This window comes from Pelodiscus sinensis, chromosome 3 (genome assembly GCF_049634645.1).
Source record: "Pelodiscus sinensis isolate JC-2024 chromosome 3, ASM4963464v1, whole genome shotgun sequence".
Classification (NCBI taxonomy): Eukaryota; Metazoa; Chordata; order Testudines; family Trionychidae; genus Pelodiscus; species Pelodiscus sinensis.
In genome coordinates this window covers 153605694-153632855 of record NC_134713.1, presented here as the reverse complement: position 1 = coordinate 153632855, position 27162 = coordinate 153605694, and positions in this window count along the sequence as shown.

Here is a 27162-nt window from a genome sequence, read left to right as displayed (position 1 = left end):
CCCACTAGTTCGAATTAAGGGGCTACACTCCCCTTAATTCGAACTAGCTAGTTCGAACTAGGCTTAGTCCTCGTGGAATGAGGTTTACCTAGTTCGAACTAAGCGCTCCGCTAGTTCGATTCAAATTCGAACTAGCGGAGCGCTAGTGTAGCACCTTTTAAAGTTAGTTTTAACTAACGTCCGTTAGTTGGAACTATCTTTGTAGTGTAGACATACCCTAATATAGTACAGCAGATGGGGACTGTTTAGGTGCAAGGAAGCCTTGCACATGCCTTCTTTCTCAGGCAGATCCTCTACTTCAGCTTACTGAGGAGGGCATTGGAGCCAGCTATGCTTGTTTTAGGTCCAATATCAGCCTTCAGTACCCATTTCACAGGCAAAACTGGGGCCTTATATTTTAATCCTGGAAGGCATTTGGTATGTCACCATGTTGTGAGATAGACACTGAAAGTATGATATCATTATGTTAGGAGGATATCTATTAACGGCACTTGTTCTACATGAGGAAGAACCACTGTTCAAAATACTGCAAAAGTGACTTGGAATATTCCAGCATGTTGAGCCAAGATCATTAAAAATGCTAGGATGATCTTGGGCTATTATCTGGAATGGTGTTCTGTTTCTTTCTGAAGTAATGAACACAAGGATCCTTATTCTGATCTCACTTACACCCATAAAAGTTGGCATCAACTTCACTGAAAGCTAAGGAGAAGCATCAGTTACATCAGAATCGGGCCCAAACTTGTATTTTACATTAACGTATCCCATGCCTCTAGAATCTTACAAAGGAGATACAAAACCTGAGGTGGCAAACTTGGATTCCCCCCTGGTACCCTGAGTCATTTGCATCCAGTTCCAAATTGTTGTTACCTTCAAGGTTGGGCACCACTTTGTCCCACCCTATGTTTCCAACTTTGACCTGATCTCTAGAGAGGAGGTGCATGGGAAAAGATGTCAAAACCCCTTTGGGGCTTTCTCTCACTTCTCTTTTTGGTGGATTTTTCCAGCTGTTGTGCATAGAAAGCCCTCCCAGTCAATATTCACCAAGCATCAATCTCCTCATATTTAAATCCCTCCAAAAATCCACTTTTTCTGTGCTATGGTTGAGCAGAGTTCCCTCAATGTCACAGTGAATTGCTGGCAGGGCATTCTTCATGAGGGGCCTTCAGGTCTGGAACTCACCTCCCTCCCGCCAAACACATCCGCTGGTACAGCCCAAATTTGTGAACTTTCAAGGTTGATTTTTAAAGCATTGTTTTTATTTGTTTTGTTCAGAGGGCAGAATAACTGAAGTTGTTTGAAGGATATTTTTGGAGAATTATCAGGAACGTTTCCTCATTTTTCTTTTACTGAAAGGCTGATTATCACTGTTGATGGCAGAGATCCCAGTTGTTTTGTGTTTATATTTAATTGGGCTTTTGAATAATGGTTGAGAGCATCTAGATGGGTTTTTGTCTGGTTTGTTAATAATATTAATAAACATATAAAAATAAATGTTAAAAGATGTTCACATACCATAATCAAGTGGTCTCTTTTCTGTAACCCATTTCCTGCCTCTTCTCATGCTCCCCACTGTACACTACTCCCATGCATTACATCACATCTAATTGTAGACCCTGACCTTCCCTTTTAGAAGGTCTTCTCCTCCAGTGGAATAAGTTCTTCAGTTCAAGGACAAGGTCTCGTGATTGTTCCTATAAATCGCCTAGTGCATTTTCAGGCTGTATAAGTAGCATAATAATAGTGGTGTGTCCCTTCAGTTGCCCGCTACCTTCCAGCTTGTGGGCTGATGGAGCCTTCCTGCTGCTTTGTTGGTCATTTTTTCCATTTTTCTTTACCAAGGAGAGGCTTCCTCTGAATTTCCATTCCAAATGATTCCTTTGTGGGCAGAGGAAGACCACTTCAGTTATGAAATCCTAGCAACGACCCAGAGTCAAAATATAGAAAGGTGCAGTGCAAACAAGGCATAAAAGTTAAAAGGCTAATGTAATAAATGGGCATAAAATATAATTTACACTTCAACAATTGGTATTTAGGATGTTTCTTCATTCCTCGCATGGTGAGTAGGCTCATTTCTGTGTACTTAATCAGGACACACTTTAAATCATACTGTATAATATACTTTGTGGTAATATGTGATGGCCAAAGTATATAAAATATGATGAAGTTAAGAAGTTGCAGCTGAACTAACAATATATTCTCCTGGAAGGGAGACATTAAGTAAATCGTGAATGTTTTCTGATAGCCAATTAAAGTTCCTTTAAGAGCTTTCTTGCATCTGTCTACATTCTTCAGTCAGAACTCTTTAAACAAGCATTTGCAATCATAAATATTGCCTAAAATACCAAAGAATTAGCAACTAAATGTGTCTCTTGCAAGGAGCACTTAGCACATTCAACACAAACTTAGATCATTTCTTGTAAAGAAGTAATATATTTAAAAGAATGTTGGACAACAACACCAATTTTTATATCTGGGGTATTCGTGTATGGCTTTTTCTATTAAGAGACCACAGATCTGCATGGTGAGAAAAGAACAAAGTTCAATCCCAATGGAAAATTATGAACGTTTGGAAATTTCCCTGAAGACTAGCTTTATAGTTAAAATGTAAATTTAATTCCAGAATAACCTTCTGCTGATGAGAAAAAGCAAAGTTAAAGCAAACGCTATTCCACTTACATTATTACATAATATAGTAGTGAATGGCATGAGGAGATGTGATCTGGTAAGTCACTAGCACAAAGGACTAGGAGGCAGAATTCCTGGATTTTATACTAGGGTCTGCCACTAATTTTCTAAGTGACCTTGGACACATCACTTATGCCAAATTTTTGAGTGTCCACTAATTTGGGTACCTTCCTGTTTGAATGCATAACCTAGGACTTCTGGGACCCGATTTTCAAGGATGTGTGGACATGAAGCTGCTATTGAGTTCACGTGGAGCTGTGGAGGCTTGTTGGGGGTTGTCTGCATGTTCCAGGCTGGCAGTATCGGCTAGTGATGGTACTCTGATGCATGACACCTAAAGGCGAGAGTACATGGGTTGATTCCTCTGGCTGTTATAGTTCAGGGATCACATCACCTACAAAGGCCATACCACCTAGCAGCTACAGTTCAGGGGTAGTGTTGTTGGAGGCAAAGGAGGAGCAAGGGGAGAGTTAAAATGGTGGTTGTTCTTTCTCACCTGTTAATGATGATATTTGGTTCCCTAAACTTTTGGAGTGTTGTCTGTTAACCCCCTATCCCTTCCCTGAGTGAGTGCAGAAGAATGTCTGAGGTAAACAGCAGGAGTAAACAACAATGCACACGACCCCCAGAGGCCCAGACTCAGAGGCTGCATGTGGCTGATCCTTAAAGGAGAGAGGGACAGAGACACAGTGGATTGACCATCAAGTGGAGCCTCCCAGAACGCCCTCTGCTCGGATCGCCTGGCCAGCGGACCAGCTTAGGAGTCAACTTGGAAAGATCAAACAATATGAACTGCCCTCTGCTCGCCTTATCATCCTGCCTGGGACTGTAAGTGTGATTGAGTGTATGAGTGAGATTCCCCTCCCTTCCTAGTTTTAATTAAATAAATAAACCCTTTACACTGCTATGTGGTGATCCCCTCTCCTTAGTGTTTAAAGCAGTTGCAATCCACATCGCCTTGCAACAGTGTCACCTACTGACAAGAGAGAAGGGATAGTGTCACCTTATTCCACAGGGTTCCAACCCATATCCCTTCAAAGTAGTAGACCTTGTATAGGGCCTAGGGCCTGACACTTCCAAATGTGCTCCCTGGGTCACTTCCTACCTTTGTTCTAGTCTCTCCTGTGTTTGCCACTGATTCATCTTCTGAGTCTCCTCCACTGGCAACAGCAAGTTGTCACCATCAACTTCCATGGTCAGAAGGCGGCTTGGCTATAAGGCCTGGTGGTTTCTCAGCAAGAAGCTGCTACATCCAGCTGCATTCCTCCCTGGTCAGCCCTGACTAAGCTGAGTTGCTCCCTTTTAAATGTTCCCTCCACGGGGAGCACGTTCAGCAGAGAGGAGCGGGTTGAGACGACCTCTTGCACCCAGAACAGCTCTTTAACCCTCGCTTCACCAGTGTGGGGTTGGTACAGGGCTCAATACTTCTGAAAATCAAATCTAAGGCCATGATTAGGCAAAATGCTTAAAGATGTGATTAACTTTAAACATGTGACTAGTCCAGTTCAGTCACTGGTTTAAATGGGACTATTCACAGATTTAAAGTGCTTTGGTGGATTGGAGTCTGTCAAGATCTGTCAAGTTGAGCAACCCCAAACCTGAGCAATCCAAAATGAAGGGCTCCTTTTGCAAATGTTGCCCTTACTGTCTTTGGTCTTGTTTCCTTCATTTATGAAAAGGATATACTATTACTTGTCCACCTCCACAGGGACGATGTGAAACAGGTTAGTCCTTGTAAAGTTCTTTCAGATCCTTAGATGAAAGGAGGCCTAGAAGTGCAAAGTAGTCCCAGATTGACTAGTAATCTGATTCTCAACCAGCTTCTAAACTTGCAGCCTTGAAGAAACAAATTTATATAGGGATGGGATGGATGCATTCTAATGAAATCTGAACCACGCCCGAAGCTTGTCTGAGATGCAGAACAATTCCAAAGATATCCCTCTCCCCAGTTTTTTCTAATTATTCACATTGGGCCAAATTCCTTTTCCAGTTACACCATGCAAACTCGTGAACTTCTTCAGGACTGCATGCATGTAAATCACAGTCAAATCTGTTATCTTGGTATTTATTAATTCACATACAATATGATGCTGTCTGAGATACACAAATTGGTTTTGTCAGGATGCCAGGCAGGTAGCCATCAAACAATCACGCAACAGCATATGTCAGTATCATTCACTGAAACCTAGCCTATCATCTATCAGTAGGGCGCTATTTATCAATTGCCTTCCCCATACTATTTGGGCACCATGTACAAATTTAAGATTCACACATATAATTCATCCTGCTTTCCATCACCCCAGGTTCAGCCATTTATTCTTGGATGCAGTTTGTGGAGGATATTCATTCTAAAACACCAGACAGTGATTCTGTTCTAATTCTGACCACACATCTCAAGCCAAGCTAAAAGCAGAAGCATCAAAACGTAATGAGAAGCATTTTTCTCAGCCAACTGAAACCTGGAAATTGCAGATGCCTCAGACGCTACCCCTGTTCTCATGACAATTTCAGACACAGGCTTCTCAGAGAGTTTGATGTGAACTCTATGCTAGAGCCAGTTAACATTTATTTAAATTAGAACTGTACATGAAAAATAAAAATCTTTCACCTTTTTTTTCCACAGTTGTTCCCTTTCTCAGCCACTAGAAGAGCTGGTTACAATTTTGATAAGAAAAATGATGGTTTTTTTACAAAACGTTTTGCCTTTTTTTTTTCACCAGCTCTGCTCCGAACCGCTTGTATTTCACCAGGTTTGCAGTTGTCAAGCCAGTTCCATGAAAGTTGACACAGGCAAGTGTTAACTGACAATTCCCTGCACCCTGAGGACATCACCTTTCCACCAGAGGGATGCATCATTAAAGTAATAACCCAGCTCCATTGGTGCAGTTTGCTGAGGGGATGTGCTGACTCAACACATACGTCAGCCACCTCATGCTCTCTCCCTGACCAGCCTCACTCATAGTGCTGACCCTGAACTCAGAGCAGATTATGGTCTCTTTCCACAGCCAAAACCTCCTCTAGCACACTTGACCCCCACCACAGTCCTATTCAAGAAGAGGCCAAAGTAGACCAAGGGCTTATACTGGCCATTCCTGTAGACTGCAAAAGTCAATCATGCAAATGCTGTAGATTAACCACTCTCCTGCCCTCCCCAGGGAGAGTGTGTCTGAAATAATTGCACATATGTATTTATATCTCACGCTCTGACAGAAATCTGGCTTCCTGAGAGCAAACACATTAAAGCAAATCCATTTCCCATCCACCCTCCTACCCTCCTCCGCTTCTTTTCTTGGCATCAACCTCTGTGCTGATATACCACTTCATCGGGTCCTTCTTGTATCACAGATCCCTTTTTATTCATGGTATTTGCATTCGCCTTCCCAAACAAGTCCAACAAGGAGATTTCAACAGGGAAAACTGAGGGCTTTACACATTGTCATCACCTTGGGTAGCTTCCATGCCGCCATTTGCAGAACTTACATCTCTCCTGCTCCCTGAGAGAAGCCTCTCTAGCTTAACTGAGTTTAATTCAGTTTAGAAGCAAAACAAAAATCAGGAACAGAATCACAGTGATGTTTGTGAAATAGAACAACTCTCCCACCCCACTCCAGCCCTCAATGACCAAACGGTACCTCTAGCAGCTCACTCTCCTAACCTACCCAACAAGCCAGATGCCAACCCTCTTCCCCCCACCTCTCTTCTGGACACCTCTCTAATTCAAAGAGTATTTGGGAATCCTCCTCCCCCTTATGTTCTTCTGATCCCAGCATCCTGCTTCCCTCCAGTCCAGCCTCACCCACTTCTCCACTCTCATATACAGACCCATTACTAACCCCCGCAATTAAAATCCAAAAGGCCCTCTTGAGCTGTGTCAGACCTCGCATTCCCAAGTGCATCACGAGGCAGGGTAAGCTGAGGATACTTTGGACCATCTACTATGTGGTTGAGAGTCTGTCCGTTCGTCTGTCTGTCTGTTCAAGAACTCTTCCTAAACAGTAAGAGCTAGGAATGCCAGATTCAGTATGCAGCTTCCTCTCATCATAACTTAAAGCAAGGTAAAAGTTTGGTGGTGCCAGGAAAATGGGATATGCCTGGAATGGAACTGCATCTCATAAAACCACACAGAAAAGAGACAGAATCACCAAACAGGTGAAAGAGGCTGGCTGGGAGCAGCCCCTCTTCCCCATCTGGGACTGCCCCAACCCCAAACCTCCCATTACCTAGCTGAAGCTTTCCCCACCCCCTATTCATACAGGAACATTGTGACTATTCCCCTTCCTCAGGGAGTGAGGGGGAGAGTGCACAGTTTGCTCCATTCCTCGCTCTGGCTGGGGAATGCAAGGGGCGGAAGAACCTGGACCTGCCCCAGTGGGGGACGTGCATCCCTAGCCCAGCTGTGGCCACTGGAGTTGCAGAAGCCATGGAAAAGTGCTTCTCAACCTGGCCGCACACAGCTGTGGTGAGAAAGAGCTGGGGTAGCCCTCTTTCCACACAGCAACCTGCCTACTGAACCCGTCCTCCCCAACCCCACCCCAGAACACTGATATAAGGAAGCATGTGCATTTTCACTTTATTTTCAAATTTAAAAAATGAGCTAAGGACCTGAGCAATGCCGGGTAAATCTTCTAGTCTCAGGATATGTCTACACAGCAAAATTATTTTGAAATAACAGCCCTTATTTCGAAATAACTTTACCAGCGTCTACACAGTCAAATTGCTATTTCTAAATTAAATCAAAATAGAGGCGGCCTTATTTCAAAATTGATAAACCTCATTCCACGAGGAATAGCGCCAATTTTGAAATTGCTATTTCGAAATAAGTGCTCTGTAGATGCTTATTTCGAAATACGGGGCATCCAGCCTTCCCAGGGTGCCCTGCTGGCCACTCTGGACCCAACAAGGAAAACTCCTCTCCTCCCCCCCGCCCAAAGCCCTTAAAGGGGCAGACTCTGGCCACAGTGCCTGTGCCAGCTCCAAGCCTGGCAGCCCAGAGCCAGCAGTCACTGCACCTGACACAGTGGCCCCAGCATGAGCCAGGCAGCCACTGGCAGCCAGCCCTCCACCACTCCTCAGGACCAGTCTGCCAGCTCCCAGGAGTCTTCCGGGGGCCGGAAAAGGCGGGTGCCTGCCTGGTCCAGTATGGAGATCATGGACCTAATTCAGGTTTGGGGGGGATGCCTCCACCACACCCTGGACTACTGGGTGCATGAAGATCTGCAGCTCCGGCAGGAGAGCTGGTGGGAGCTGCTTGCCTAGGGCCGTGCCATCTATGACTATCTGCAGATCCTGGTGCAGAGACTGGTTCCTCCTGCCGCTCCAGCCCCTGCTGCTGCCCTAGCTACCGCTCCTCCTCCCACTCCTGCTCGTCCTCCCGCTTCTTCCTCCCCACCCTCCTCCCCACTCCCCTGGGGATGCCGAGGCCCCCGCACCCGCAGTGCTGGGAAACAGGTGGGCTGGCAAGACCCCCAACCCTGAGCTTCTCCTCCCCCTTTCTCCCCCTGCCAGCTCCCTCCTCCCAAATTTACCCTCTCACCTCCTCTTTCCCGCCTTCCTTCACTCCCACCCCAGTTTTGTTCAATAAAGAGAGTTTGTTTTCTTCAACACATGTCTTTATTTTACATCGGTAAGGGGGGTTAGGGAGGGGTAAGTGGAAGGACATGAGGGTGGAATGAGGCACAAGCCCCCAGTGGGGCACACCAGGGAGACTTTAGTCCTCCTCCATCTGGAAGCTCTCCCGCAGGGCCTCCCAGATATGGACAGCCCCCTGTTGGGCCTCCCATCCAGGTCGGCCAAGTGGTCAGCTTCTGCGATCCAGACTGGCAGGAAAGTTTCCCACTTCCTCTCGCACAAATTGTGCAGCACACAGCACGCTGCCACCACATGCGGAATATTCCACTTGGAGAGGTCCAGGAGGGGAAGGAGGCATCTAAAATGGGCCTTCAGTCGGCCAAAGGCACCTTCCACTACAATACGAGCCCTGCTGAGCCTGGCATTAAAGGTCTGTCAGGAAGGATTGAGGTGTCCCGTGTACAGCTTCATGAGACAGCGTTGTAGGGGATGGGCTGCATCCCCCAGCAGGCACACAGGCATGTTCACGTCCCCAATCCTGATGTGGCGGTCGGGGAAGAAAGTCCCGGCGTGCAGCCTCTGGCAAACGTGCGTTGTGTACTTTGCCAGACCAGCGCACATTAATGTCCATGAAGTGGCCCCGTGGTCAGACACAGCCTGCAGTATGACAAAGAAGTATCCGTTCTGGTTTATGTACAGGGAGGCCTGGTGTTGTGGGGCACAGGGATGGGGATGTGTGTCCCATCGATTGCTTTCCCCCCTCCCACTGCAGTTGGGGAAACCCAGGCCACCAAACCCATCGATCACCACGTCCACATCAATGAGGCGGATGACTCTGTGGAGCAGCACTATGTTTATGGCCTTGACCACCTGCACAGGGACACACAAAACCAAGAGTCACTGGGGTGCCAGGGTGGTTGAGAGTGCCCCCTCCCAGCCACTGCCCCGCGCCCCCTCCCCAGGAGCAACCCCCTCTGCAATCCTGGCCACTGCGGGCAGTCCGTAGTGCGGGTGGGACAGAACAAACCCTCCCGGGGTGGGGGGCTTGCACCACCTCCCCCGTTTTTCCCTACGGCATCCCATCCCCTCCTTGTATCCCGCCCCCTCCTGGCACAATGGCAGGAGATTGCCATACCTGCATGAGCACTGCTCCGACGTTCGGATCTCCCCACGCTGAACTGGTTCCCCACAGATTGGTAGCTATCCGGCGTGGAGAGCTTCCAGAGGGTGATGGCCACACGCTTCCTCATGTGCATGTCCCGTCGCTGCAGAGCAGGGGCGAGCCACTCACAGAGCTCGAGGAAGGTGTCCTTCTTCATCCTAAAGTTCTGGGTCCATTGTTGGTCTCGCCAGCTCCAGGACGACGTGGTCCCAGCAGTCGCTGCTGGTGTCCAGATGCCAGATGTGGCAGGGCACACTGGCGTCCAGAAGCTGCAGCTGCTCCTCCACATACCCCAGGAGGGTCCGGATGACGGCCTGGGGGTTGGGCTGCAGCAGATGCTGCGAGGCAGCCTCCAGAAAGTGCTGCCAGGCTTGCAGAAACACATCCAAAAGAAGCACCAGAGTACCATGGGGGAGCTCCGGCTCCATGCTGCAGAGTGCTGTGGTGTCCCAAGTGAGGGCATGCAGACAAAAAAAATGCTTTGCTGTCCCTCAGCGAGGTAGGCAAGCAAGCAGGGAAACATGAGAACTGGCTGTCCAGGGGGGTCCCTTTAAACACAGGCTTCAGATAGCCTCAGGCAGCAGCCACACAAAGTAACTCCTGACCTGATGCCCTGCCGGAAGTGGTTTCAACTTACCTTAAATGAGATTCAGCGTCCAAGAAGTGTGGACGCACTATTTTGAAATAGCAAAATGCTATTTCGAAATGCATTTTGTGTGTAGACACGTTATTTTGAAATATCTTATTTCAAATTAACTATTTCAAAATTAGATATTTTTAAATAAAGCTGTAGTGTAGACGTACCCTAAATTAACACAGATGTCAACCCCGTAGCAAAACAATGCCAGGACTTGCTGGGAGTTGCGTGATGAAACCAGAAACAGGACCTGCTGGGTGTCTTCCAAGAGGATCTTACAATTCCACTAAGCATTTAAGCTTTCACACTTTCCCATGTGTGTAAAAACTTTTTCAGGTTCACCCATCAGAAATATGTCTTCTGCTGTCTTACCACACAGCCCCAGACAAGTCTTTTAACTTTCTGTACCTCAGTTTCTCCATCTGTAAAAGGCAGACATTAAGAGTTGCCTCTTAGGAGGATTAATTAACTAACACATTATTATTTAATGTGTGCAATTAATTAACTACATCATTATTTATTTATTAAACACATTACATAATAATTAAAATACTTAAACACATTATATTATGTTTAATTATTTAAATACTAATAATTTAATTAATTAAACACATTAAATAATGTATTTACAGCACTTTGAGAGTGGAGAGCACTTATCCATGTTGAGCAGTGTTTTTATGTATGTTGCTTGTGAACTATGGTACCACCCTCAATTAAAGAGCTTCACTTGTGAAAGAGATGCTTATTTCCACTTCATCGGTGCAACAGCTGTCTGAATGGGTGAAGGCTAAATTGGTGTCACCATGTCAATCTACTAGCCTGGGGACAAAAGCTTGTACCATTTTGGCTGTAGAGAAAGCAACCCTGATAGCCACTGCACCTTCATCTGCATCCTGACTGGTGGTGCTCTGATGACAGATCTGACACAAGTAATGCCTTGGGCCACCACCATATTCCTAATCCCAAGCATTGCAAAATCAAGAGTCCAAAAAAACCCCACTTCTAGACTGATTTAAAAATCATAAGTTTTAAAATAACATAATTTGGGTTCTTTTATGCCCCGTCTGGGCTGTAACCCCCCACAATCAAGTTTCTAAGCGATTCTCCATAATCACAAGGATAGAAACATTTCTTTTTAATGGAAGCTGAGGTGCTCATCGTCAACAGATTCCAGGAGCAGGGAACAGCCCAAATATTCTGACACTTTGGATAACAACGGGAGAGTTACGGCCCTTTTTTATTTTTGAGAACACTGTCTCATTTTGGTGATGATGGAAATTGTGGTTAGGATGCTGCACAAAGACTGAGGGTGTCTTGTTGAGTTCCTGACTCTGCTACAGACTTCCTGTCTCAGCATGGGTAAGTCACTTACACTCTCAGGGCTCGATCCCACAAGGAGTCATGCTGAGCATTCTGGTTTTAAAGAATGAATATTCAGGATGTCTTTTGAATCCATTAGGTTATGGGGCATGTGAAACTGCTTAAGAGATGGAGGGCCAGAGTGCTTAGCACCTTCCAGGATTGTGTCCTGCTTCTCTCACGTTTCCATATGTAAAATTGGGATAGTACTACTTCCTCTCACTTGTCATCTCTGCAGGGCTTAGTTTTAAAGTGTCTAGCCACCCAGTCTTATCTGGGGCCTCTAAGTGTTACTCTAATTAATAATAATAATGAATAATTAGATTGTACTAATTGTAACTAATTGTTATCTTGAAGGGGGCATTTTAGAATGTGGAAACATTAAATGAACTGAAGACCTGCAAAACTTTTATGTTTATAGACTTGCCCATATGCTGTGTGCATTTCATGACCATTCAAGAGGACATGCACCAGTGGAATTCGAAATCCAGCAAAGGGGCTGCTGATAGAAAACTGAAAAACAATATTTGCTAATTTACAACTAATAATTAAAAGCTCCTGTCAAGGAGCCAAGCTTCCAGCATGTGTTTAACATTACTTCTGAGAAGGTCATTTGCTGACTTCTCCAGAAGGGAGTTCCGGAGAGTGTACAGTAAGTGCATATAGTTGAAATGAGCAGCCTCAGCGCAGACATTTTGCAGTCTTCAGGGATGCACAAACAACTCTGCCTTGGCAGAGCAGTAACAATGCCCTGTATTCACAAAGATTACAGGAACTTCAATATTGTGTGGAGCGGGGCGGGGGGAGTCTTGAAATGTGGATAAATTGGTATTCACCAAGTGCCATTCCTTAATTTACAGCAGTCTTTAACTTCGGGAGCAATTGCCAAGGTGCTCATAAAAAGAGAAATGATGAATATTCAGGATGTCTTTTGAATCCATTAAGCAACTGAGGATGAGGTCTCCATATGTACAGCTTCAGTTGTTTTCACATGCTGGTAGAGAGAGAGCACCAAGATGGCATCAGGAAAAGAAGTGGCTCTTTGGGTTGCCAGTGGGACAAGAGGAAAAAAAATGCATATATCAAGTAGGTGGAAATGAGAGTTACTTTAAGTATTGTAACTGGAACTAAATGTGCCTTCCATGGGTGCTGGGTCAGCCTGGGTTTCCAAGTGACCTATCATGACGAGCTGTGTGGACAGGGGTACTAATTAAGAGAGTATTGTCATCAACGTTGTAGTCAAAATGATATTATTCTCAGTTTAAATCTTTCTCTCCAAGGACCTCAAAGCACTTACCAAACTCTAATGAATGAAGCTTCACAGACTTCTTATCCCTATGTTACAGATAGGAAAAGTGATACTCTGAGAGGTTAAGTGATTTGTCTGAGGCCATGCAGCAAGTCAGTGGCAGAGCAGAAAATAAAACCCAAATTTCATCATACCCCCATTCCTGCTTTCTCCCTTCAACTATGTTCACTCTTCTGTCACCATCTAGTCAAAGAATAAAGGGAAGATTACCAGTGGATTTGGAGACTGGTGAAGAAAACATGTTCACCATCTCAAGCAAGGATGTTACATCCTCCCACTGGGGCATGTTTCCAGTTCATGAATCACAGAGGATCTTAAGACAGAGTCATCAGAGGGCACAGTGGCATAGGTTATATGCATGCGTACTATACATGGCCAATTGTCTCCATGAATTTTAATCTTTGGTGTGATCACATTGCCCTCTCCTGACTGGGTCACAGAAGCTACAAGAATGGATTCTAACACAGCTGCCAGAGAGTCGTTTTTTGCTTCACAGGCACAGCAGCCTGTTGTGAGGAGCAGAATTTCTCAATGTCACCAGGCATGTGCAATCACAAGCGGTGTAAGAATATTTATCAGTGAAGGTCTGTGAGGCTGCAGAATCAGCACAATAGCACAACTGAACTGAGAATCAGGGTCCATGATAATTTACCCTGGAAGACTATTTGATAATTTCCTTAAAGTCTGGCACAACAAATACTTGAAATGGTTCTGAATCAAAAGCCTCATCATCCCCTAACTTGGGGATTGTCTGGATCTTAATCAAGATCAGCTCTTATTCCCAGAAGCAATTTGGACCCCTTTGACTGAAACAGCCTGCTAATCTACTAAAAGGAATTCCTCCAAACTCTCCACAAATGCCAAACATTTATGGAATGGGGAGTCTCAATCTTTTGTATAATGTGGGCCACATTGTATTAGAAATATTGTTTCATAAATCACCTGCTTTCTTCTTCCAAACCATGTGAACCTCTTTCTCTTCCATTCCTGATCACAGAACAACCCCGTGACATGAACAGCAATTGCTTACACTGGGAAAGTATTTAAGACGTTTTAGCTGGGATTAAATGCTACAGGTAAAAGCAAGAAAAAGAATCTTGTATCGCTGTGTGCCTAAAGCACTATGTACCAGCCAACTCTATACAGATCATCATCACCCACACCTTGGGAACATCCGATGTAAATGATGAACCACCCTCACTTACCTTGCCAGAACTAATGGAGGTTTCTACCTCACACGTAAAAGGCAACAACATATTGAATATCAGCTATTCTTGATATGTATATTTATTGTAGTTACTTACTTAGCTGTCGTTGATACTGTTAGGTTCTCATCAGCACTGTGAGTCTCCCATCTAAAGTTAAGTAAACAAATACCAAGTACATCAAATGACCGACTTAATAAAATTACATGCAAGCCATGCCCCTATTTATCCAGGGCTTATCCAGGAGCAGACTTGGACTTTCTGAATGTATTCATTCTTCATAATTGCTCACCCAAGGCTGTGAGCTCACATATTTCAGCTGAGGGGGATGCTCAGGGACTACTGACTTTGACTCTCTCTTAAACTGATCACTGTTCATTCTTTTGCATGTGTGATTGGACGCTTGAATCACATGAGATTGTTTAGGTCTCTGATAGGATGAGCAAAACTACATAAACAGAAGGCAAGTGACACACGAGTCCCCTTGTTCACAGGTAAATATGAGAATTTACAAGAATAGCCAGGCCTCAACATGAGGTTGAATGCAGCCCCGTTCCACACGATTGTTCACAGGAAACCAATCAAAAAGAGGTGCAAATAAGTGACATCCAAAAGTGATTCAGAATCTATGGCACTATAATCACCGGCAGCTCACAGAGGCATGATCAACATGTTCACATGCATCTTTCCATGTTTTCCCACGGTTTTTATGGTTAATAATAACTAATGGAAATACCAGAGATCATCCAACAGGAGCAAGTCTAAGAGTTACTGCTAGATTTTGGTAACAATGGCTAACTGAAACATTTCAATGATACTATGACAAAATAACTCCAGTCATTGTAATTCCGCCAGAATTAAGTAGCTCTGAATGAGACTCTCACACTAGAACATTCAGAAATCATCCCCTATTCAGCATGTTCAGGAATTCAGTAAATCGGATAATGCTGGATTTTATAACAAGGAAGACAGCATTGAAGCATTCTTCAGCTGGTGAACTCCCATCTGTAATGGTATGATTAGCTATGGTCTGAGAAGGAAGCCAGCAGTGTCTGCATTCCAAACCACAACTAAGATTCTCTTTCACTTTTCATCGCATTGCAATGAAAATTAATTTTCCTTCATTGTTTATTCTCGTGAAGAAGAGGAGATTTATTGAGGGGGGAACTCACAAGGCACTTAACTGAAGGATCTCTCTGAAAGAGGCTCTAAGGATGGGAATCTTGTCTGTCATCTTACCTTCTAAGTAATATTAGTATTGGGACTCTTAGAAAAATGCTCAGATATTACATTCTATTACTCCATCACATGTAGGAATATTGCAAAGATACTCCTGTTCATTTATCATTGTAATAGAGCAGACCAATGTTCCTTGCACTCAGGATATTATTTGCCCAAATGTCTACATTTTCAGTCTAAAATAATTGGTCTTAAAGGCCAAATTTTCCACAACCCAAGGCCCTGGCCTGATTTGCACCTGCAAATATGAATGTGCAACTCTTCGGTGAGCATTTGCGTGTGCAAAATTGTTGTGTGTGTGTTTTTGAAAGCACAGCTCCCTGGCCATGCACTTTGTGCAAGCAAAATAAAAGGCAGTATCTAATGATGTGACCCTAAAAGTTTATTTCTCTTTCCAATAAATATGAGCTTTCTCAAATGGTCTGTCCTCTTCCAGCAAGACATGTGTTTTTAAAATATATATGTCATTGTGATCTGCTGCCCACTGGGAGCTTTGCCGTTTAAGGCTAGGTTGTACCCCTATTATCTGTGAATACTTTTGGATTTCTTCTTGATGCTGCTGCCATTGTTTGTTTATCACTTTTTGTGAGTCATATTCTACTCTCCACTCTGATATTCCACAATCAGAAAACTATTTCTGATTAGTCCTCAGGGTCCAATAGAGACGCAGATTTTCATTACTAACAAACAAAGCACATCAGTAATTTCCCTTCCTCTCTCTTGGAGCGTGCAAGCAGAAGCATTTGTGCCTTTTTTCCTTAAATTTGAAGTTAGCACTGATGAAGTTGGGGGACATTGTCACATTGTCCTGCCAAAGTGTTTCAATTCTGACGTGGACAAACCACTTCTAGGAAAGGAGCAATGGCTCCTTCTTCCATTCTCACTCTTCTTCAGTGCTTTCAGTCTTCTCTGGACTGTCCTTCGAGGGAAAACAGCATGTAACAAATTTGAAAAGAGGAAGGGCTCAGCTTGACCCTCCTGAGGATTGAACGTGAGGTTTTAGGGAAGGTAAATGAATTTAGATTTAACTGTTTAGACAGATAAATCATCCATTCAGACACAGAGGCTATGTCTAGACTGGTATGATTTTCCGCAAATGCTACTAACGGAAAAGTTTTCCGTTAAAAGCATTTTCGGAAAAGAGCATCTAGATTGGCATGGAAAAGCACTTTTTGCGGAAAAGCATCTGTGCCAATCTAGACGCCCTTTTCCACAAAAAAGCCTTGATCGCCATTTTTGCAATTGGGGCTTTTTTGCGGAAAACAAATCTGAGCTGTCTACACTAAAGGACATTTGCCTGAACAGGAGCAGCGTAGTATTTCTGCAAGAACACTGACAATCTTACATGAGATCGTCAGTGCTTTTGCGGAAATTCAAGCGGCCAGTGTAGACAGCTGGCAAGTTTTTCCGGAAAAGCGGCTGATTTTTCCAGAAAAACTGGCCAGTCTACACACAGCCAGAGGGTCATCTGATGCCCTTCTCACTTGCATTAGTATCACAGGGTATGTCTACACTACAAAGTTAGTTCGAACTAACGGACGTTAGTTCAAACTAACTTTAATGGGCGCTAAACTAGCGCTCCGCTAGTTCGAATTAAACTAAGTGGAGCGCTTAGTTCGAACTAGGAAAACCTCATTTTACAAGGATTAAGCCTAGTTCGAACTAGCTAGTTCGAATTAAGGGGTGTGTAGCCCCTTAATTCGAACTAGTGGGAGGCTAGCCCTCCCCAGGTTTCCCTGGTGGCCACTCTAGCCAACACCAGGGAAACTCGTCTGCCCCCCTCCTGGCCCCGGACCCCTTAAAGGGACACGGGCTGGCTACGGTGCCTGTGCCAGGTGCAAGCCTGTCAGCACCCAGCCAGCAGACCCTGCATCTGGTACAGATCGAGCCACCCACCCGATGCCCCCCAGCCCTCCTCCTCTTCCCGGGACCAGGCTGGCAGCTCCCGGGAGCTTGCCCGGGACCGCAACAGGCGGGCACCCGCCTGGGCTAGTGCGGACATCGTGGACCTCGTCCATGAGCTCCACACTAGGCACAGGAAAGTGGCCGGCTACGGCAGGAGAGCTGCCAGCCTGGCCACCCAGGAGCAGGTGTGCATGAAAATCAAGGTGGTCCACTGAGACCCCCGACCCTGAGCCCTGAGCTTACAATGGCCGTCCTGGGTCAGACCAAAGGTCCATCTAGCCCAGTAGCCTGTCTGCCGACAGTGGCCAACCGTAGGGACCCTGGAGGGGATGGACCGAAGACAGTGACCAAGCCATTTGTCTCGTGCCATCCCTCTCCAGCCTTCCACAAACCTTGGGCAGGGACACCACTCCTACCCCCTGGGTAATAGCACTCCATAGACCCAACCTCCATGACTTGATCTCACTTCCCTTTCAACTCTGTTCTAGTTGTAGCCTTCACAGCCTCCTGCAGCAAGGAGTTCCACAGGCTGACTCTTTGCTTTGTGAAGAACAACTTTCTGTTACTAGTTTGAAGCCTGCTACCCATTGCTTTCCTTTGGTGTCCTCTAGTCCTTCTTTATGGGAACTAATGAAGAACTTTTCTGTATGCACCCTCTCCACCCAACTCCTGCTTTTATAGACCTCTACCCTGTCCCCCCTCCGTCTCCTCTTTTCTAAGCTGAAAAGTCCCAGTCTCTTTAGCCTCTCTTCATATGGGACCTGTTCCCACCCCCTGATCATTTTAGTTGCCCTCCCCTCTCCCACCCTCTCTCTTCCCCTCTCCCACCTCCTTTTCCCAGTCTCCCCGAGTTTTGTTCAATAAAGACAGATTCCATTTTTGAACACAATTGTCCTTTATTTTGTACATCAAGAAGAGGGGCTAGGGAAGGGTAAGTGGAAGGAGGTGAGGGAGGAATGGGGTATGCGCCCCGATGGAGAGGACTGGTCTGGCTCTGCGGGCTTCTGGGGGTGGAAGCTCTCCTGCAGCCCCCCAATTGCCCACTCTCACCAGATGGCAGCCTGCGGCAAGTGCAGTCGGGCTGATGGCCGAGTGCTGTGATGTGCCCAGTGTGGGTACTTCGGGCAATCCAAGGCAGGACTGCTTTGCAAGCAGGGCATCCCTGAGAACTGTCTGTCCGGGGTGGGGTTCGGGATCCTTTAAGCACAGCCCTCGGCTAGCCTAAGACAGCATCTCCACGCTCTAAGTCCTCCTCTGATGCCCTGCCGGCACTGCTTCCGGCCATCCTTAAGCCTGGTTCAGGGTCCACTTAATGTGGACATGCTAGTTCAAATTATCAAAACGCTAATTCGAACTAGTTTTTTAGTCTGGATCCGTTAGTTCGAATTAGCTTAGTTCAAATTAACTAATTCGAACTAAGTTAGTTCGAATTAACGTTGTAGTGTAGACGTACCCATACTGGTGAATCTCCATTGATTTCACTGGAAATGTGCCCAATTTACATACACATGAGAAAGAACTCTAGTAGAGCTGATAGAAAATTGTCAATGAAAGGTTTTTTGGGGAGGGAGTAATAAGGGAGTGTGCAAAATACTTTTTTGACCAAAACAAACATTCTCCTGGAAAATGATTGTTTTGGTCAAAAATTTTCTTGGGTTTCAGCCAAAAGAAATGGGAACTTGATTTTGTCATTGGGGGAAACGGGTGGTTAATAAAAGCTTTAGATTTTCAAAAGCCAAAACCCCAACATTTTTTTTACTAAAAAAGATTTTTGAAAACTGAAAATTGCTTAGCTAATACTTTAATTGTGAAATTTCTAGAAAGCTGGGGGGGGGGATAATTAAACACAAAATATTATTGGTATTTTTCTACCAGCTTTAGAATCGAGCCCAAAAGTCATAGGACATTTTCAATTTGCCTGTTGAAAAATTACCATTACAGAAGTTGACACAAGCTGCATAAAATATAAGCTGGCAACAAGTGTGTAATGTAATTTTACATGGGGTGGTACAGTGCTTCACAGAACAGGAAATGAAAGACATTGGGCAGTTGGCCCCAGTCCCAGAGTTTACATGGTTTAGATAAAAACTTTTTTTTAAAGGCAGGGGAATGGGAAAGAAATAAAGAGATATAAAGTTGCAGCCACATAGGTAAAACTTCAATTCCTTCAAGAGACTGACGTATGCAGCAAACTATATAGTAAATAAAATGCACAGCACTCACAGAGAGATCATACATGCTATATATACCACAGTGGATATATGTGAATCCTAACACTTTGAAGTGGGGAAAGAAGTTTTGGGAAGGACTGAAGATTTAGTCCTTTGTCTTAATTGTTTGCAGACAGTTATTTGAATTAAGGCCTTTATTAAGAGCCTAGTTCTCCAAATCATGTAATCAGGCACTTAATTTTAAGCATATGCTTAAGTCTCAGTGATTTAAAGTTAAGCTTGAGCACTTGCTTAAGGGCATGAGTTGTTGTTGTTGTTGTTTTTTCTGAATTAGGGCTGAAAGAGAAAACATTAAACCCAAAAGATAACACATTCAAGAAGAAAGGCCAGGAAAGGGAGGACTTTCATTATTTATAATAACTTTCTGGAGTTAGGTCTGATGAAGTTCAATCTTATACCATGATAATACAGAGCACAGTTTGAATGGGAGTTTGAAATTATGACCGTATCATTACTAGATGGAAAGGCGCATGGTGTTGTACAATATAAACTAAAAGAATAAGGATCCAGCTTGATCTTGCAATATAGAAGTCTCAGCTTCATCAACTTCCAATCCTGAAAAATGTCAAAACTTCCCCTGTCCCCCGGAACAAAAGATCAAAATCTCAAATGTTTTTGCAAACCAATTTTCTGGAAGAAAATGAGTTTGGGTCAGTTGAATCATTTCATGTTGGCAATTTTAAAAAATATTATTACAAAAATTACTATGAGAGACTCAAAATGAATTCATTATGAACTGAAAATTGAACTTTTGGTTTAAAAATTTTCAATGACTTTGTAAACTTTTTTTTAAATTGCCATGGAAATGATCAAACCAACCCTTTCCAACTAAATGTTTTGGTTTTAATGAATCAGCATTTTTGTCAAAAGAATTTGGTCAAAACTTTCCCAGTCAGCTCTATTAATAATAATAGACTGTAGGCGTGGACACAGCGCTTTGCAGGAAGCTCTCAGTAGCCCACAGGAACAAGAGGTACTTAATTTGTTAGACACCTTCTCCCCCTTTCTGCCTAGGTTGTAGGTGTTAATTTCTTATTTTTTTACTTTAGCAGTAAGGCAACCATTGAGTGAATGCATCATCATGCTCTGTATATTTTCAGCACACAAGGCATAGGGTTTGGTTGCCACACTTCCCCCAGTATGTCATCAGATTGAAAAGGAGTTAGAAAAGAGATGCAAGAATGATTTGAGATCTGGAAAACACACCTTACACAGAGAGATATAATAAGCTCAATCTCTTTTAAGAAGAAAGTTAAAAAGTGAGTTGATCACTATCTTTGTGTACATATCTAGGGAGAAATTTCTGGGAGTAGACAGCTCTGTAATCTAGTAGACAAAAGGCAGAACAAAATTCGATGGCTGGAAAATGAATCTTGACAAATTTAGACTAGAAATCAGGCACCATTTTTTTTTTAACAATGAGGCTACTCGGTCATCAGAGCAATTTACATTGAGATGTGGTGGATTTTCCATCACTTGAAGCCTTTAAATCAACACTGAATGTCTCTCTAAAAGATATGGTCTAACTCAACCAGAAGTTATAGACTTGATGCAGGAATTATTGAGTGAAAGTCTATGGTCTGTGTTAGGGAGGAAGTCAGACTAGATTATCATAACAATCAGTCCCTGCCGGCCTTCAGATCTATTATTATATTCATTTACTGTGGAACACATCCTTTGAAATTACCATGGACAGTGGAAATAATACTTCATCTTTTCCTCAGTAGATCTCAAAGCATTTTACAAATATAAATAAAGATTCATATCCACATTTTACAGGAGAAAGGGGGGGAAACGTCATTTTCTCAAGATCCAGGCATAGAATCCAAATCTCCTGATTCCCAGACCCTTTTCTAGACTGAGCTCCCCGGATGATTCAATACAGATTTTAGTGTGTGAGAGTATGTATGGGTATGTCTACACTACCCCGCTAGTTCGAACTAGCGGGGTAATGTATGCATACCGCACTTGCTAATGAAGCCCGGGATTTGAATTTCCCGAGCTTCATTAGCATAAGCGGGGAGCCGCCATTTTTAAATCCCCGCTGCTTCGAACCCCGTGCAGCGCGGCTACACGGGGCTCGAACTAGGTAGTTCGGACTAGGTTCCTACTCCGAACTACCGTTACTCCTCGTGAAACGAGGTGTACCGGTAGTTCGGAATAGGCACCCTAGTCCGAACTACCTAGTTCGAGCCCCGTGTAGGGGTTCGAAGCAGTGGGGATTTAAAAATGGCGGCTCCCCGCTTATGCTAATGAAGCCCGGGAAATTCAAATCCCGGGCTTCATTAGCAAGTGCGGTATGCATACATTACCCCGCTAGTTCGAACTAGCGGGGTAGTGTAGACATACCCTCAGTTTCTTAAACTAAAAACCAATAGTAGGCCCAAAATGGATTCAATTGTAGTCACCTTCAGGAAGAGAATAGAAAAAGAAGGGATCCAGGGGCAGTGACAGAAAAGATCAGAGAAAAGAAAAGATTTCCATATGAAGAAAGAGAGAGTAAAAAGAATGGGACCACTTGGTTTAAAAGGAAGATGTGCTACAGGTACACAAAATAATGAAAGGTGTAAAACAGGCAAACCAAGCACTTCTTCTTCGTAATACAAGACTACGGAGACATTCAATGAAACTGAAGTGTAACAAAATTAAAACCGATAAAAAGAAATATTTTATACGTCTCATAAACAACCTCTGGAACCCACTGGAACAACATACCACTGAAACCAGATGCTAACAGGATTCAAGAAAATGTTTGGCTTTTGTATGACTGATGAGAAAGTCCGCGGTTCAGCTAGCATTATTTTGAAATAACTTAGTCCGCATCTACACAGCAGGCAGTTATTTCGAAGCTGGAGGACTTCTTACTCTGACTCCTGTAACCCTCATTGTACGAGGAGTAAGGGCAATCGGAGGAAGAGTGCTCTATTTCAAAATAAGCGATGTGTAAATGATTCCAAGTTCGAAATACTCAATTGACGTAGCTCAATTTGCATAGCTTATTTCGAGATAAGCCCTGCGGTCTAGATGCAGCCTGAGTGTTCTCTATGTGGAGCCTACTTTGGTGCATATGTGCCTTGTGCAGCCAGGTTTGGATCCTGGAGACCAGTATCTTCTGGGGCCTTGCATAAACTTTACATGTACTCATGTCATCTGTGCAAGAGCATAGAAATCCTAGTAATCAGTACTAATAATTCTGTGCTACCACGCCTGGCAACAAGTCATCATAACACTGCCTCATTGGTTCAAATTTGTCCAAAATTTTCTAGAGTATGCAAAAATGTATTAGGATTAATATCTACCATGAATTAAGAATTTAAGATAGTAATTTCTTTTCAATGGACAAGTTCTTCAGTGAAGTCATTGTCAGAATCTTGGATTCAAATGCTTCCTGTCACATGATGGCTCATCCTTCATCTCAGTGTGCCACGAGGTTGTCATATCCAGGATGGTTTTCTGGGGAAGGGTAATTTGCTAACTGCGCTTGCATCCCTAAAGTTTGCAGGATGCCCTGATTGAGCCATAGCAGGGCTTTAAATGGATGCAGAGGGAGCACATGGCTCTCACAGTTAATGCTGTGTGCAATCAGCACGCACCTCACATAAGGTCAGATTGTTTTAGAATACAGGCAGTCCCCGGGTTACGTACAAGATAGGGTCTGTAGGTTTGTTCTTAAGTTGAATTTGTACTTAAGTCGGAACTGGCGTCCAGATTCAGCCGCTGCTGAAACTGACCAGCGGCTGACTACAGGAAGCCCGAGGCAGAGTTTCTCTGCCCCGGGTTTCCTGGAATGAGCCACTGATCAGTTTCAACAGTGGCTGAATCAGGACGCCTGGGACAGAGCAGCTGGGGCGCTGCCGGGTAGGTCCCCGTAGCGCCGCACCTCGGCGCTGCGGGGAACAACCCGGCAGCACCCCAGCTGCTCTACCCCAGGTGTCCCCAAGTCAGCTGCTGCTGAAACTGATCAGCGGCTGATTCCAGGAAGCCCGGGGCAAAGCAGCTCTGCCTCGGGCTTCCTGTAGTCAGCCGCTGGTCAGTTTCAGCAGTGGCTGACTTGGGGATGCCTGGGGCAGAGCAGCTGGGGTGCTGCTGGGTTGGTCCAGTAGCGCCGCTCCTCAGCTGCTACTGGACCAACCCGGCAGCACCCCAGCTGCTCTGCCCCAGGCGTCCTGATTCAGCTGCTGCTGAAACTGACCAGCGGCAGCTGAATCAGGACGCCTGGGGCAGAGCAGCTGGGGTGCTGCCGGGTTGGTCCAGTAGCGCCGAGGTGCGGCGCTGCGGGACCAACCAGCAGCGCCCCAGCTGCTCTACCACGGGCATCCACGTGAAAAGCCTGGTCTGCTGGGGGGGGCGCACTAGCTGGGCAGTCCCGCCACCCGCGTCCTCCGTGGCTTTGCTCCGCGTCTCCCTGGTCTGCTGGGGGTCCCCCCCCCCCAGCAGACCTGGGAGACACGGAGCAGCTTTTCTCGCCTTGGAGAATGCGGGCGGCGGGACTGCGGCGCATCTGGGTGGTCCCGCCGCCCGCGTCCTCCGGGGCGAGAAAAGCCCCGTTCGTAAGTACGGATCCGAAATAAATCGGATCCGCATAACCCGAGGACTGCCTGTATTTATGACAAGAGAAAATGAAACTCTGTGAATTACATTGCTTTATTTGTGTGTCACTTCAGTAATTCGGTAGAAAAAACCCTACACAGAAGGCAACCAGCAAAATCTGGCAACCTTACTCCTCAGCAACGGTCAACAAAATGTCTCGCGGGTCACAGATAGAATCCTGAGGGCCTACATGCAGCTCTCAGGCCACAGGTTGCCCATCACTGTTCTAGAGCAATCCATAAGGGTGCCTTTGAAGCCAGAGAACCTAGAGACCTCTAGAAATAGCCACCAGGCTTCTGGAAGTGTGAAAGTCCTACAAGACACCACTGAGTTGGACATAAGCTCACAAACAACAACAACCATAATTTTTAATTAAGGGATATACCAATAAATCTTCATATTTCAGGGCATAAATCAACCAGAAGCTGAAAGGGGTTAGAAAGAAATTTCCCCTCAGTGTTAGTTATTCTATAAGTATACACAGCTAATTTGCTAGCACCTTTTTCTAGAGTATCTGTAGTCAACAACTGTCAGGGGAAGGATATTGGGGCGATCTGATTTGTCTATTCCTACGTTTCTTTGCTTCATTCTTTGCCTCTTTTTTTGTTTGTTTTTCAGACTGTAAATTCTTCAGAGCTGGGACTGTGTCTTTCTTATATGTTTGGAAGTAACCAGCACATTGTGGATGCAACTCCCAAAATAACAATAATTAATATTAATAATATTTATTATCACAATTGGTATTGGATGCTCAGACACCACTGGAGAAAAGTCCAGTATAAATACCGAAATAGCTTTCAGAAAAAGGTGGTAGCGTAGCAGAAGCAACACAAGCATCATTTGTCTTAAGTAAGATTTTAATACTTTAAAAGCTGTGATAAATTATAAAGAAAGAATTTTCCTTATAGGATCAATTGTGGAGTTGTATTTTAGAGCTTTTTCTAAATGGAGGAATTAATCCTACTTTTGATCCCTTTTTATGACTCAGATGAAATGTTAAAATCAGATTGTTTTAGAATATTTATTACAAGAGAAAAAGAAAATCTGTGAATTATATAAAAATTAGCATATATGCTTTCAATATGCTGCATATTTTCTTTGGTTGAAGACAGTAGAATGGGAAATTGAGCTAACTTGTTTACGGTTAAACAGCACTCTTTAGTATCTCATTTTGCTATGTATTAAAAATCCAGTCTGGAGCCAAAAATGCTAAGAAAAGAATTAAAGACAAGAACACACAATAACTTTAAGTAATGGCTGGGAGATTTAAATAGTTCACATCAGCAGAAAAGAATGGGGAAACCTACAGTGCACTGACTTCATTGATACCCCATTTATCAGCAATTACTGACTCCATTAAAGGCAGAGTTTACAGCAGACGGAGAAACAGAGCCTAAAATATGTCCCAACAGATGGACGGAGAGTGTCAGTGATGCCGTATTTCAAAGGCATCTGCAACTTTGTTATCGTTGTACATGGAGTCAGAAAGACAGCAAAAAAACAGTGGAGTAAGGGCCAGCAAATGATTTACTTGACCCTGCATGGGCAGAACTGACAGCAAAAACCTCATTAATTCCTTAGGTCATTCTAGAAGACATTAATTTGGTTTGGACTTGGGACGCAGGGAGATTTTCCAGACGTATACCAGGAATTATGAAATCTCTATAGCCAGAGGAAAGTATGTCCAAATCACTTTCTGCATAAATCAACCTGACTTTCTGAAGAAGGATAAAATGCTTAATCAAGGGAGTTATGGAACTTCTTGTACTTATTAGACAGAAAATAAAACAGTATTTTATGTGATTATCAGTTTGGGGAGGATTCTTCCCTCCCCCGCCCCCAGCTCCTTTGTCCTGCGGTCCTGCTTTGCCAGCATGCCAACAATGAGCTGGAAAAAAAATCTGATACATTAATAATTTGTGGAGGCCATGGTAGTAATTTGCTATATATCCACACACTATATAGACACATGTTTTGGTCTTCTCCCTCAATGCTGCCAGCTGCCAAATACCTTCACCTTCCTCCCCCACATTTAGTTCTTTCTTTCCCATTGTAGAAAACATCCCAATGGATAACCAGACAAGCGAAGCAGTGATGGTGGAGGGGCTTTCTTCATGTGGCGCAAGCCCTGGGATCATTATTATTCTGTTTCTGCTCTGTCCTTACTCCAGCTAAACTCCCACTGAAGGTAATGGGAAGTCTGCCTGACTAGGGACTGAGTGAAAAAACTCATGCCTACTCCTGCCAGGAGTCATGTTCACTTTTACTGAAGAACAACAAGAATTACTAGCATGGGTGAAGAAAACCAAACTGGCCCCTAATTCAGAATTTTCTTAATTTAGCCCCTATTTGTAATGCTTGGATCCAAATGAGAATCCTGAACATAAGAGCACCAGTTGGGCCAAACCAGAACCAACATCTGAACTCTCCTATATTACTGGCCAGGGGTGAGAAGATTGGGGGGGGGGGGGTGCTAAAGATCCAAATCTCAGTTTTGGAGCTTGAACCCATCTCTTGTTGCTTGTTGCCCCCTGTATGCTGGAGTATAATTTGCATGAAAAGCAGCTAACAACAAAACCAGTTGAAAGCAGCAGTGAACAGGAAAGAGCCCCCTGCACATGCCTTCCAGTGCAAATGCATAAACCACAGGCACACAGAGTATCTTCCTTTGTACACGTCACATTCATCATGTTTAGAGAAGGGTTATCTCTCCCTGAAAGGAACATGCATTAGTACTTTTTTCTCATTCAACACTGGACACTCCCTATCAACAATAGCTGGTCTCAAGGGGAGAAAGAGGGAAATTAATCATTGGACGAGACAATTTAAAGGAGTTAGGCTATAAAATAGAGTTCATTAGGAGGCCATAAAGTATTACCATCTAACCAGCCATGCTTTCTGCCAACCCATCCCAGTCAACAGTACCCACCTCTATGCAGCAGAAGGTCATTTACTTCCTCACTTCTTACTGAACATAATACAATTGGGTGAAAAATTACTTCATCTAGTGCGAATGTTGGAATTGATATATAGAGCAATATAAAGTGAAAAACTCAACTCAGCCTGAACAATAGAGCTACAGTTAGCACACCCATAATAATAATATTTAGCTACTATATAGCACTTTCAGCCAGGGATCTCAAAGCAAGGTACAAAAGGATTTAGAGTTAATCAATTCTTCCATAAGTTGTGTGTTCTGATAGATGGGGAACTAGGGCAGCTCTGATTTGGAAGACAAAAGACAAAACGAGCTCACTTGTCCATACAAG